The sequence below is a fragment of the Ovis canadensis genome, chromosome 13 (genome assembly GCF_042477335.2).
Source record: "Ovis canadensis isolate MfBH-ARS-UI-01 breed Bighorn chromosome 13, ARS-UI_OviCan_v2, whole genome shotgun sequence".
Classification (NCBI taxonomy): Eukaryota; Metazoa; Chordata; class Mammalia; order Artiodactyla; family Bovidae; genus Ovis; species Ovis canadensis.
This window is the reverse complement of record NC_091257.1, coordinates 49,808,402-49,819,846: the sequence shown is the minus strand read 5'-3', so window position 1 is coordinate 49,819,846 and position 11,445 is coordinate 49,808,402. Positions and strand designations below refer to the sequence as shown.

Genomic DNA, 11,445 nt, shown 5'->3' with positions numbered 1-11,445 from the left:
CCAGCCCGGCATTTTGCATGGTGGACTCTGCATATAAGTTAAATAAGCAGGGTGACAATATACAGTCTTGACGCACTCCTTTCCCAATTTGGAACCAGTCCATTGTTCCATGTCCAGTTCTAACTGTTGCTTCTTGACCTGCATACAGATTTCTCAAGAGGTAGGTAAGTGGTCTGGTATTCCCATCTCTTGAATTTTCCACAGTTTGTTGTGATCCACACAAAGGCTTTGGCGTAGTCAGTCAAGCAGAAGTAGATGTTTTTCTGAAACTCTCTTTGCTTTTTCTATGATCCAACAGATGTTGGCAATTTGATCTCTGGTTCCCTGCCCTTTTCTAAATCCAGCTTGAACATCTGAAAGTTCTTTGTTCATGTACTATTATAGCCTGGCTTGGAGAATTTCGAGCATTATTTTGCTAGTGTGTGAGATGAGTACAATTATGTGGTGGTTTGAGCATTCTTTGGCATTGCCTTTCTTTGGATTGGAATGAAAACTGACCTTCTCCAGTCCTGTGGCCACTGCTGAGTTTTCCAAATTTGCTGGTCTATTGAGTGCAGCACTTTAACAGCATCATCTTTTAGGATTTGAATTAGCTCAACTGGAATTCCATCACTTCCAGTAGCTTTGTTCATAGTGATGGGCCAAGGCCCTAAGGCCCACTTTACTTCACATTCTGGGATGTCTGGCTCTAGGTGAGAGATCACACCATCGTGGTTATCTGGATATATAATCATTAGTATAGAGCTTAAGGAAAAACATACCCTTGACCAAGATGAGTTGTTTTGTTGTGTAATCATTAGCTATGGGCTTAAAGAAAGTTATTCTTAAAAATTGTTGTCACAATAACTCAGAGTTTAAGAAAAAACGTCTTATGTGACTAAGACAAAGTGATGCAGAAAAAAAGGTTTGTCCCTTTCTCCTCCTCGAGAGCCCCAGACCCCTTTCTCCTCCTTGGGAACTCCAGGTGTCTTATCAACCTACCTGAGAATTCACTCCCTCAGTAGCTCCGAGGCATAGTTCCCCAAGGAGAGCTCAAACCCAAATCCTCTGCCTTGCAAGGCAGATTTTTAATCGCTGGTCCGCCAGGGAAGTCCAGTTGAAAGGTTATCCTTCTGCACCGGGGGCTGCTCCATGCCTCTGCCTCTGTGAACTGAACTTAGCCAATACCATCGCCCTCTCCATGACTCATCAGCAGTTGAACCTTTTGTCTTTTCTCTGCCCTCCAAAGTACAAGGACTTTTGCCGGTGAGCAGACCTGGCAGCAGTCTGATTGTGGCTATGAGGGAGGTGGAGAGGCGGGAGCAGTATGTGTTCACTCTGCCTGACCTCTGCCTTCTCCTGGCTTCCCATTTCCTCATCCACCAAAAGACAGGACTGAGCAGCTGACCTGTAAAGTTTCCCCAAGCCTCTAGCTAAGATACTCAGCCATCTGCTTTAGGAGATTCCAAGCACTAAGCTGTTGTCACTGTCTTCTGCTCTTCACACCTTCCCTGCGTGTATGTTTTTGTGAAAGTGTGTCTGTGTGTGTGTGTGTGTGGGGGGGAGCTGTGTGCATCTCTGTGTGGCAGTGTACGTATGCATAAGTGTGTATGGACATTCATACAGCGTTGAAGCTGCCCAAACCCAAGTGACCGGAAAGAGGGAAAGGTGACCAATTCACCTGTGCCGTAGGCGGGGCCGGAGCAGGCCTGTGCCTTTGGCTACCCGTCCGCCCCAGCCCGGGTGCTGCCCTCCCGCCAGAGAGCAGAGCCTGGAGGCCGCTCGTCGGACAGGGCGGGGCGGAGCGCGCGGGGTGGAGCGATGGGCGGGGCGGGGATCGCGAAGCCGCGGGGGCGGGGCTATGGGCGGGGTGCTGGGTCGCGGAGGGCGGGGTGATGGGCGGGGTGATGGGCGGGGCCGCGGAGAGCGGGGCGGCGGCGGCGGCGGCTCCGGGCATGCTCGGCCGCAGAGGCTGCGAGCGGGGCGGGTCGCGCTGTTCCCCGGCCGGCCGGAGCGGCGGCGACAGCGCAGGGCAGCATGAGGGAGCCGCTCGGTAAGTCCCGGCGTCTGTCGCCCCTCCTGACTCCCTTCGTCCATCTAGTCCGCTCCCTCGGCACCCCGTGGGCCTCGCCCCAGCCTCCCGCGCTCGCCCCCCAACTTCTCCAGCCCGGACGTGGGTCGGGTCGGCGCCCTCCCCAGAGCGGGGGTGGGGGGATGTCCGCCCCCAGTCCGGAGCCCCCGGCGTGGCGCCCAGCCCCGCAGCCTCGGGCGGGGGGCGCCCCTCTGCTGGGTCGCGGGGGACGAGTCCCCGCCCTCAGGTGCCCGGCCCCGGGCTCGCGCTAACCTGTAGGCGCCGAGGGCCGCGGCGGGCGTTGGCGCTCGCCTCGCCCCTCCATGCTGGGTCGGGGCGGCGGGGGGTCGGGAGGCGGGGGTCGCTGCCCAGCTCCCGGCGTCCGGGCCACCGCCCGGGTCCAGCCCACCCGCTTCTTCGCCTGCGCCCTCCGACTTCCCGGGCATCTCCACCGCGGGGAACTGACAGCCGCTGCGTGGGGTCCCCGGGGCCCCCAGTTCCCACTGGCGCCCCCACCCGCGGCTGCTGGGACCTGCCCGCGGGACGTAGGGAGCCGGCGGCCGCGCCCCCGCCCCGCCCCGTCTCCGCCCGGCCCGCGCGCCCACCGCCGGGGGGTCAGGGCCGGGATTAGGGTGCTAATCGCCGCTGCCTCTCTGCCGTGCGCGCGGCGGCCCGGCCCTCCCCCAGGCGGCTGGCGCTGAAGCCAAAGAGAGAAAAAGGAAAACAGGGTGGGAGAAAGGAAAGAGCCCCGCCTAAGAGCGCTGTAAATCCGTTAAGCCCGCTTCTGCGATCCGGAGCCCGCCCGCCGGTCCTGGGTCTCCCGCGCGCACCCTGCGTGTCCACACCCCCAGTCGCCATCAGTTCACCCCGAAAACCAGGGATTTCCTAGAAGACCCGACCGCAATGACCTCAGCACTTAGAGCTGAGAGCGCTGCTTTGGCCCCCTGTCACTGGCGCCCCGGATTCTTCTAGGGGTTTGAAAAAGAAGCTGTGATTCCGCTACTGAGGAAAAAAAAGAAAAAAAAAAAACAACCCGGGAACTTTCTGCCAGCGCCACCTGGTTACACCCTAGCCCTTGCCCATCCGCACTCTCTAGGAGCGAGGACTTTGGGGAATTAGCTTAGGCAGGTCCCCTCCCCCAGCCGCCCGCACCCACACCCTGCCACCCAGTCTCCCATCCCCTGCGTCCCCGTCCCACCCCCATCAGCATCTCCCTCCCCAGATCTGGTCGCCTGGCCTGTCTTGGGGAGAGGGTGGAGCGGTGAGGACCACACAACTAGGAGGTTTTCTCCTGTCCCTGGCTTTTTTGTATTTTCAGATTTGCAAATAGAGACAGGGTTGGGGAGGGGGGGGAAGGGTGGGGGTTTGAGTGGAGGGTTGAAAGATGGGAGGGGGAGTGGAACGGGGGTTCAGGCAGCCAGAAATGCGTGGACAAAAATTGCAGACTCAGTAGTTTGAGTGGGCAAAACTTCAGGGAAGTGTCGTCCTAGGTCAGGTAGTTTTAGAATTTAAGATAACTGGACTAAGACCGTCCAGCAAGGCAGAGGCGAGTGAAAAGGTTTTTTGGAAGTTTCACGCAGACTCTTATTTCCAGGAACTTGTGTTGGCTTTGATGTGACCTGGGAAGTGTGGTAAATTCGTTTGGTTTTCCATAATGTTCTGTGGGTTTGGACTTTATGTTTACTTTGATAGTAGGTGTCTAATTCTAGGCCACCAGCTGAACAAGCCTCCTGAAGGGCTCCAAGTGTTACTCAAGGCAGGCAGCTTATAGAAAATGGTTTCCCTCCCACTGGAGGGGTGAGCAAATATTTGTTGAACAGAGGGCCTTCATCTACTGGGCCTTCCTCCCGCCAAACTTCACCCTCTTCTGCAGAGATCGGAAAGTCAGGCCCTTGGCAGGCCCAAGAGATTTAGGGGGATTGGGTGAGCGGAGGAAGCCTGTGCCAGAAAGAAAAAAAATTCTGTCTTCCCACCTCCTTAGAACATAACTTAAGATGCTGGGGTGTCCACATGCTCTGGAGGTCTTGACAGCTAATCACTGTTATCTAGTAAGGGATCTGAGTAAGTCACAGATTCCAGAAACATTTGGCTGTAAAATTTTAGCTATAAAAGGTAACTGGAGATTGGAGGTACACAAGAGAATAAATAAGGACCAGTTTTTCAATTAAGAAAAAATCTTTGAAAAGATGCTTGGAGTCTAATTTTTTTTTTAATGCAGTTTAAAAATAAATCCTAGAAATGGCTATCAGCAAAGGAAACCCAAGGAGTCTGCGCCCCCATCAAGTCCTCATTGTCCTTGCTGCAGAGCCCTCTAGTTTGGAGGACAGTTTAACACCATGGGGCTGTAGGAGCCCAGAGTTTCCTTAATAATGAGCTTGGCAGGACTTCATGCTAATTGATCTAAAGAGAGTTTAGAACTCAGAGCGTGGGATTGAGACAATTGTTCTGTTGTGTTTTTTCTTTCCAGAGGCAAAGACCATGTCTCTGAAATCCTCCAGGCCGATTGCTGAACCCGTCACTGCAGTTCATTTGGTTTTTCAGCAGATGTTGTTTTTCACCTTTTGGATGGCAAGAGTTATCCCATTCACTGAAACTTTGCTATTGGTCTTTGTTATGAGGGCTGGCCGACTTCAGGAATGATGAGGGGCACTCAGTTGCTAAAGCCAGCAGGCTGAGAACAGTCGCCAGTGCTTTGATACAGCCCTTAAACCTTTCATGTCACTGAATATGGGAACCACCCAGATGCTAAAACCTCAATTACCTTGATTTGAATTTGTGGTATTTTGTTTAAAATTTGACTTTCTACCTTAACTTTCTTTGACCAAATATATTTCCTAGAAACTGTCTATAGATAATATAGTTGAGAACAGCCTGGCCGAAATGACAAAACCTTGTATCAGACCACTAAATAGCCTCATGGTTTGTTGCTTTCTGATTCTCTCTCTGGAGTTGCCTATTCAGCTTGCTTTCTTTCTGTATGGAAATATAAGAATTTAGATACTATTGTGAAGACACCAAGATAAATATTTCAAAGAGGAAAGGGGGTGGGGGGAAAAGGAGTGAGCAAAAGCAACTATACATAGGAAGACTAGTTGGAGAAATAGAAACCAGATGGTTATCTCTTGACACTGGAGTTTGAGGCAACTTCTACTTTCTAGTTAAACACTGAATTTTTCAGTGTTTACTTCTAGAATAATATTATATGACTTTCATAATTAGAAAATGAATAATGTAAGAATTATACAAGTTCATTTAAACTTTGACATTTTTATAAAACCTTGACTGTTTCATTCTAAAGATATTTAAAAGCAAAACTAGTGTGTTGTAAGTTTAAGAGATTATTTTAGGAATCTTTATGTGTGGAATTTGACATCTGTGATGATAGTGGAATTTAATTTTAACCTATATAAGTTTTACAGTTGTTTTTGCAGATAGTCAACAATTCCAGAAGATTTAGAAAATGTTATCCAATTGCAGTCCTCTTTTCTTAATGACTGCTAATCTTTCAGAAACGTTAATGAGATATTTTGAGTCTCTTAAAAATGGTTGAGGTCTCCAAAGCAGTAATTGTGTGGTAGAATTTAGAGGTGAAAGAAGATAGCAGAGCGTGAGTGTGTGTGAATGTGTATGTGTGAAATGTGTATGTGTGTGTGTTCATACAGGTGGTAGGGGAAGAGACAGAGTTTAAAAAGGTAATATTTACCAAAAAAAAAAAAAAAAAAAAAGAACTCCATAATGTTTGGCACTGTACTTTCTTCTCTTTTTGAATCAGTGCCTTAATACCAACCCAACCCAGCAAGGTTAGCTTCCAGGAAACTCCTGATCTTAGATCCAAGATTTCCATCTCTTTTTTTGTTTTGTTTGTTTGTTTTGTTTTTGCCACCTTAAAGAAACTTAGCTCCGAGATGGCTGCCCCACTAAAACCACAACTTCACAGTCAATATGCTTTTTATATCTTAGGAGATTGTGACCACTTGAGGGCCCTGGCAGAGGTGGTCATCCCTCTGTGGTGTGGTGACGACAGTGTCTTTATTTAATTATTAAGACTGGAAAGGGAAATGGCAATCTTATTGCTCATAATAAAATCCATGACTCTGCCATCCAAGAAAAGAAAAAAAGCTGTAGAGAGTATTAAAAATCTGTGCATCAATTAGCAGCCTGCCTCAGTCTGGTTTGTTTTGTATCTTGGCTATTTACCTCTTGTTTAAAGAAAGTGCTTTGTTGTATGTTAATCACAGCATTAGACCGAAAAATTGTCGGTTGAAGAAATATTTATAGTCAACCGCCAACAATTTGAAGGACTAATTACATCTTAAGGGTGGAATGTCAATGAATACAAGAGAGAAGCCTTAGGTTTTGTAGTACCAACGTCTCATCAGGACCTTTAGAATGCTGCTTGGGATCTTGTATTCAATTTTAACAGCAGATTGGCATTTTAAGCCTGCTAGATTCAGGTTAAGTATCTCTTGGTAGCAGATAAGACATAAATACCATATCCTAAACTCTTCAAACCTTATGTAATTTACTTTTCATTTATTCTTCTCTTTTGTGTCTTTCTTATTCTCATTGAGTCTTGAAATATGCAGTATGTTTTTGAAGATATTTTCTCTTAATCTTTCCTATATGTAGCTTTTTGTTAAGTTCTTTTTTCCCCTGATGATGAAATAGTAAGTATAAGAAAATGCCGCTATTTGACCATTTTTTACCTGTAAAATGGCAGCTTCATGTGGTTCGATCTAATATATTTCATGACTGAATATCATAAACACAGGAAAGTATAAATAAGCATTTTTAAAAGACTTAGACTCCAGTACCACTGTTGCTGTTTTGGTGTGTTTCCTCTCGGTGTTTCTCCCCAGGCTGTATCTGTATGTATTTAGATGGAATTGGTATTATATACACTGAATCTAGGCTTTTGTGTCCTGTCTTTATTATTTAACATGGTGCCATGAGCATTTTCTCCCTGTACCATTCAATATCTAAAAACATCATTTTATACACATGTGTGCATATTATAATCTTCCACATGGAGGTACTAGAATTTTTTAGCTGTCCCTTAAATGACTGTTTAATCTAGCTTTTTAAAAAATTATTATCATAATTAAAACTTGGGTAAGTATCCTTATATAAAACTTTGTATGTATCTCTGATTATTTCATTAGGATGGATCCCAAGAAGTGAGATTATTAGTCTTTAGGGTTTCAGATTTTTAAAGATTTTATAGCATTAATCATTTTTAAGAAAGGAAATAGCCGTTTACATACAGACCTATCCCCCCCACACACACCCCCACCAACCCCACTAATACACTCACAAATGGGAGAACCCTGACAGCTCATTCACCATGCCCTTAACAAAAGCTATTGCTTTCTAGAAACTTCAGCAGTGTGAGAAGGGAATAGTGGCTTTTGGGTTTAATTTGCATATCTTTTATCTCAGGTGAGGGTGAACATTTGTTTGATATTTTTAATTGAGTATTTGTCTCTTTCTTAGTTTGCAGTTCTAGGCAGATGTTTAAAAGGAAGAAAGGTGCTGGTTGATTTCGTCAGTTTACTAATATTTTGTTTCATTTCACTGTTTTGAGCCTGAGAACTGCCAATATGAGGAGAACACATATTTTTACAGATGGGATGGGGGTGGGCAGTGGAGCCTGTGTAGATGACATTCATTTGCGAGGCTCGACCTCTAATGATGAGGGCGCCTGTGACTTCAGTAATGCCTCCCAGCTTAGAAGCTTCACAGCGGAGGGTGTTGATGGGGGCTTCTTCTGTATCTCCATGTCTTCAGAGCCCAGGGCCTGCACACTTGGTGCAAAGCAAGTTGCAGTCAGTGGGCGTGGCTGCACTCCAGGTCTCTTGGGGTGGGCGATCCTGGGTGGTGGACTCCCCTAGCCCTCCCCACTGCCCTCTTCTCTCACTGTGTGGCCGCTTAGCTCTGCTCTCTGGGCTGGCCTCTGTATGGGTGCTGCTAACCAGGCCAAGGTCAGAGGGTCTATCTTCCTGTGACCCAGTTAGCTTTGTTCTGTGCCATGGACACAAGCTGTATTCTCTCCACTGAGCTAACTGAAAAATGCATGCTGCTCATCACAGGGAAGAAGAGGCCAGAGAGGGGGCTGTCTCTAGAGCTGGAAGGACCCAGAAGATCCTCTAGTTCAGCCTTCTTAATGCACTTTTTGGGAAGAAGACTGAAACCCATAGATTCTCCTAGGCACTGTTTTAGGCTCAGTTCCCACAGCAGTTGTGTATTAAGCCACCGTGGCGGGATGGAAATTCATTCCTACAGCAAGGGGGTGGACAATTCCAGTCCATGCCCAAATGCTATGAGCTGTTATCAGCATCCCTTCAGCCTGAATAGAAAGGATACGGCTGATAAGGACAGAACTTAGAAGCCCACCACACAGGAAGATGGCTTACTGTGGTCTTATTCGGGTTCTCTGGAAAGGACAAGAATTCTGATGAAAAGCCATTGAAGAATGATCTGGGCACAAGAAAATTTTGCAGGAATAAGTTGGTTAAATCAAAATCAAATGACCCGTCATCATCTCCAGCTGAACGTTGTTTCCGATTTCTGTGTTTCTCATAACAAGAGGACGATTTCTTTAGTCACCCAGACCAAAATTCACTGTACTTCTTCCCTGAGAAGTTACACTCATTGCTTTCCTTTTTTCTTATCTCCCGCCCTCCCATCCATCCATGCACATTACAATCGAAGGGACTTGTGACTATTTGTCCACACATCTGTCCTGTTCCGCCCACGTTATTCCTTCGCTCTCCTGCCAGAGTCACTGTCAAGCGCCTTTCCTTTATCTGCCCAGACCCTGCGGTGGTTTCCCACAGTCCACTCATTCAAGTCCGGATCGTATTAACACTGCAGAGAACAGTGGATAGTACTATGTAGATAATTTTTTTTCTTTTAGAACTTCGTTTTTTACAAAAGTTACAAGCTCCCCTCCCATTTCTCATAGATGTAGTTTGTCTGCTTTTCAGCTTCACACAGCAGGTTTCATGAGAACCCCAGGTCCCTGGTGGAGAGCCTGGAACCCCAAATAATTGAAGAGGTCTGCTGAAGGTCACAGAGCATCACGTGGTGTATTTGTGAATGAATCATGTTATTTGCATGTTTAGAAGTCAGTGTTAGTATTGCCATCAAGACATTGTAGTGAAGTGAAGCGTCAACCTTGTGTGTGTGCATTGCTGTGTGTGCGCTTGGTGTGTACAAGGCAAGGGTCACCTCAAAGAGCCATCCTAGCCCAAGAGAATAAAGGTGTTTTCTCGTTTTTATTATTGTATTTCATCTTTATTCCACCATGCCTTCTATCCTTTCTTATTTATATTTTATGCATTATTTGGTAAACTGGGAAACTTCTGTTGCTATTAAGGAAGGAAATTTAGAGCCTAAAATAGTAGCATGAGCTTTGAAGCTAGACAGACCTTGGTTTGACCCTTGGATCTGTGCCTGCAAACTGTGACCTTGGACTCTCAGCCTCGGTTTTCTTGTCTGTAAAATGGAGACATTCGTATCTACAGCAGGACGGTTCCTGGGAGTGGAAAATAAAGAGTGCCAGGCAGCCAGCAGAGTGGCTGGCACATCACAGATGCTCGGGGGATGGATGATGTTGTTATCTCTCGTGTGCTGCTATTCTGAGCTCAGAGAACAGGCTCTTCCTTCTCTGTTTAATGAGGGTTGTGGCCGGGAGGGGGGGGTATAAATTAACCACAAATTGGAAGATGTTCCTTACGCATCTCCTGGAGGGCATTTGAGCATCTTACCACTTATCCCAAGCATCCTCAAGGGGGAAAAAATGATCGACTATAAATCTAGTGATGTAATGAATCAATAGAAAAAAACCCAGCCTGGGAAGCTCGGCTGTTCAGCATTCGTGATTCCTCTCCCTGGGTTCCCCTTTAAACCACCTAACTTAGAGCCTGCATGCCATAAGCATTTCTCTTTGGGTCTCCTCTCGTGACTTTAATTTAAACCAGTCCTGTCGAGGTGAACAAGAGAACTGTAGGCTGAACGCAGACTTCTCACCCAGCTCCGTGTTCCTCGTGCTTTGTTTCCTTCACCGTTTCTCCCATTGTGTTAGTTTTGACGCTTGTAAGTATGCATTTTCATAACAGAACAGAGGGGGAAAAGCTGAAGTTTGCCTTTCGCCTAACTGGTTTTTGGAGTGTTGTTATACACTGAGCACAAAAGTTTTCTCCTATAGAAAGAGACTTGTTGTAAATCCAGTTTGCCTTCTTTCTGTACACTGTCTACAGAGTTTGCGTCCATCGAATGACTGTGTCGCTCAACTCAGGTTGTATAACCAGGGGAGACGTTCTCTGAGCCGGGGGTCCGGATCTGTTGTTGTGTTTAGTCGCTAAGTTGTGTCCAACTCTTTGCGACCCCATGGACTGTATCCCACCAGACTCCTCTGTCCAAGGGATTTCCCAGGCAAGAATACTGGAGTGGGTTGCCACTTCCTTCTCTGGGATCTTCCCAACCCAGAGCTCGAACCCACGTCTCTTGTGTCTCCTGCATTGGCAGGCGGGTTCTTTATCACTGAGCCGCCTGGGAAGCCCCGCTGCTGGCTCAGGCCGGGTTTCTCTTTGGCATCATCGAACAGTGCCACCAAGTCCAGTAGGAATTACCAGCCTGACATCCTAGTAGCTACTAGACCCACGTACTTGTCTTTGGAGTAAGTGACGATCCATTTAGAAAACTGAGGCTTGGAAGTTAAGTCCTATGGTAACAGCCATCTACCAAGCAGAAGCTTGATAGAAGGAAGCCTTTCTATCAAGAAAGCACACTGATCTGCTCTGTTTTCCCTCAGATCAGGTGGGAGGAAGTCTGCAGGCAGGTTCCACCCGAGATGAGAAGAAACAGCTGAACACACGCCACCCCGGGAAGGAGACCCACCAGGACACATGTCCCTTCTGCCAGACTGTCAGGTTTCTTATTAGGGTGGTAGGGTTTTTTAACTGCTTTCTCCGTTTTGTCTTTGAAATGATGGGCTTACTCCAGGAATATATGGGGCAGAGAATAGTATAGGAAAAGATGAAAAGAGCCATAGTGGACTCAAAAGAGACAAAAGTCTGCTTCCTGGCTCTTTCAAACCAAAAAGAGAACAAAAGCTGCAGTACTGTAGGTACAGTTCATCCTGAGGGTTCCTTGGCACCTTCCACGATGCTGGCTTTATCTGTCAACCAGTGATGCTGTGTTCCGAGGCCTCGGGTCTCAAGCCCCAGGTGGATCACAGGTAGAGGAAGGAAGCAGGAGCCAGGACTTTCCCTTCAGAAGATTTCTTTCTTTTCATCTTATGCTCTTAAGAGTGGGAAAGCAGCTTCACTTAGTTGCTGTGACTTTTCTTGGAAAGGAAATTTTTGATCAGGTAGAACAGCTGTATTTTGCTA

The 11,445-nt window shown here is 47.1% G+C and overlaps 1 protein-coding gene across 3 annotated transcripts in view; it reads left to right on the top strand.

Moving 5' to 3' along the window:
* Nucleotides 1-1,892: 1,892 nt before the first annotated feature.
* Nucleotides 1,893-11,445, top strand: part of JCAD (junctional cadherin 5 associated) — a 37,777-nt gene continuing 28,224 nt past the window's right edge. For all 3 annotated transcript variants that reach the window (XM_069546456.1, XM_069546455.1, XM_069546454.1), the window contains exon 1: nt 1,893-2,032. The gene's annotated coding sequence lies outside the window, so the exon portion shown is untranslated. The remainder of the gene's footprint in view (nt 2,033-11,445) is intronic.